Below are 2,784 nucleotides of genomic sequence, written 5' to 3'. Positions count from 1 at the left end.
ATAGTTTAATGTCTTACATTTTGACCTATGATCAAATTTTTGTATAAGGTGTGATTTGTGTGCTGGGACTTATTTTTATTACTTTTTTATTTTTGCATATCAATGTCCAATTTTTCCAACTTCACTTGTTGAAGAGACTGTCCTTTATTAAGTTACCATTGAGCCTTTGTCAAAAGCTGTTGGCTATATTCGTGTGGATCTATTCCTTTTTATTTGATTTCCTCATCTATGTGTCTATCCTTTTTCCAGTACTACACTTTGTTTTTCATAGTAGCTTATATGTCTTCCTTAGGCATTAAGACACATTTCTGTTCATAATCTTAATACAGCAATATTTTTATTCTTTATAAAAATCGTCTCCCAGTAAAAATGGTATTTTACGACACTAATCTTTAAATTCCATCCTAAAAATGTACTTATACACACAAATTACTAACCTCTTAGAACATTCAGCATAATGGATTTTAGTCACTGGAATAAATGCTCAGAAAAGTAACACTGCCTCAATTGTGTTATGATTTGGTAGTCAATATTCTTGTTTTCCAGTATAAAGGAGATCTCATATGTGGAAACACTGGACTCCTTGTGCTTTCATCAATCAAGAGAACGTTTCTGAGCAAACATTTCTTAACAGGTTGATCACAGATCTGGGATCTTCACTCCTCAAAATGGCACTGCCAGACACAATCATGTTAGCTCCTGCCTCTGCACATTTATGGATGGTGTCAGGATCTACTCCACCATCAATCTCTATGTCCAAAGATGAGAACTGGGTCCTCAACCAGTGAACCTTTGGCATCATATCTTCCATGTATTTCTGCCCTCCAAACCCAGGTTCCACTGCCATAACCAAGGCCATATCTGTCTGATTAGCCCATGGTGCCAAATATTCAACTGTAGTCCCTCATTTGATAGCAAAGCCAACCTTCATTCCATCCTCCCAAATGTCTTTGATCAAAGCCCCTGGGTTCTCGGTAGCCTCAAGATGAAAGGTAGATTGATTGGCTCCTGCTACAACCATTGGATTTACCCACTCTTCTGGCCCAGACAGCATCCTATACATGTCAAAGAAAGGGTCCTGGCCTAACTGCTTTCAGTGGCTTTCTACCACAGGGTGACCAAAGGTGATGTTGGGAACAAAATGCCCGTCCATTACATCCAGGTGCAGATAATTGACCCCAGAGTCCAGCATCTGGAGGCCCTCGGCCCCTAAACTGGCCAGGTCACTGTTGAGGATGGATGGGCCAATCTTGTAGCGAGAAGCCATGGTGCTAGTTCTCTAGAAATACACTGTCTTGATTACTGAATCAGCACAGTAAATCTTGAAATTGGAAAATGTGAGTTCTTCAACTTTGTTCTTCCTTTACACATTGTTTCGCTAATCTAGTTCCTTTGATTTGAATGTAAATTTTAGAATCAACTAGTCATTATCTAATAAATTCTTAATGGATTCTTGACTCAGATTGTATTAAATCTATTGATCCACTTGGAAAGAATTAACATTTTAACAATATTGAGGTTTCCAGTCCATGGATATGACATCTCTCTCAGCTTATTTAGATTTATTTGATTTCTCTCATTGGCGATTTATAGTTTTCCACATACATAACCTGAATGAATTTGTTAGATTTATACCTACATTCTTCATTTTAGGCTATTATTTTACATTTTTGTTGTTGTTGTTTTTTTACCTTCAATTCCAATTATTGATTCCCAGTATATCAGAATACAATTGATTTTTGTAAATTGAACTTGTATCTGCAAATTTGCTTAAACTCATTTAATATTTCTGGAAAAAAAATTTATAGATTCATTGGGATTTTTTGCATAGGAAATCATGTCATCTGAATATAGACAGTTTTATTTCTTTCTTTCAAGTTTGATTGCTTTTATTTATCTTTCTTGCTGTATTGCACTAGTTAGGACTTTAAGTGTGATATTGAAGAGGAATGGTGAGAGGGGACATTTCGTGACTTGTTCAAGATATTAGAGGGAAATAATTCAGTTTCTCAATGTTAGCTCTAATATTAGCTAAGGACTTTTTATAGATACTCTGCATTAGGTTAAGCATTTTACCTTCTATCACAGTTCACTGAGAGTTTTCATCATGAATGGATCTTGCATTTTGTCAAATACTTTTTTTTTTACATCTATTGATATGGTTTCTCTTCTTTAGCCTCTTAATATGATCAGATTCATTGGTTGTTTCCCAATATTGAACCAGCCTTGCATTCTGTGGACAAATTTCACTTGGTCATGATGTGTTGTCTTTTTTATACGTTCCTGGATTCGATTTGCTAATACTTTGTTAGGAATTTTCTGTCCATATTCATGAGAGATTGATCTTTACTTATAATGTCTTTGTCTGGTTTTGATAATATGCTGAAGTCATAATAACATTGGAAGATTGTTTTCACTGATTCTATTTTTGGGAAATGATTTTGTAGTTCTACCAGTACATATATTATGTAGTTCCATCATTATAAATAAGTGACATTATTTATTTTTAAATGTTTGGTAGATTCACTTTTGAAATCATTTGGACCTTCAGTGAGTTAAAACCTATAATTGTATTTTATTTATTTTGTTGAGGTATAGTTGGTTTACAATATTAGTTTCAGGTGTAAAACATAGTGCTTCATGTTTCTTATAGATTACACTCCATTTAAATCTATTTAAAATATTGGCTATATTTCCTGTGCTGTACAATGTAGCTTATTATTTTATACATATTAGTTTCTACCTCTTAATCCTCTACCCTATTTTTCCCTCCCCTCATTCCCA

The 2,784-nt window shown here is 34.3% G+C and overlaps 1 pseudogene; it reads right to left on the bottom strand.

Moving 5' to 3' along the window:
* Positions 1–598: 598 nt before the first annotated feature.
* LOC131762434 (ribulose-phosphate 3-epimerase-like) lies at positions 599–1,267 on the bottom strand (annotated as a pseudogene).
* Between the last annotated feature and the right edge of the window lie 1,517 nt (positions 1,268–2,784).

The sequence above is a fragment of the Kogia breviceps genome, chromosome 9, assembly GCF_026419965.1.
Source record: "Kogia breviceps isolate mKogBre1 chromosome 9, mKogBre1 haplotype 1, whole genome shotgun sequence".
NCBI lineage: Eukaryota > Metazoa > Chordata > Mammalia > Artiodactyla > Physeteridae > Kogia > Kogia breviceps.
Note: the sequence above shows the minus strand (reverse complement) of the source record. Positions and strands in the feature narration are given on the sequence as shown.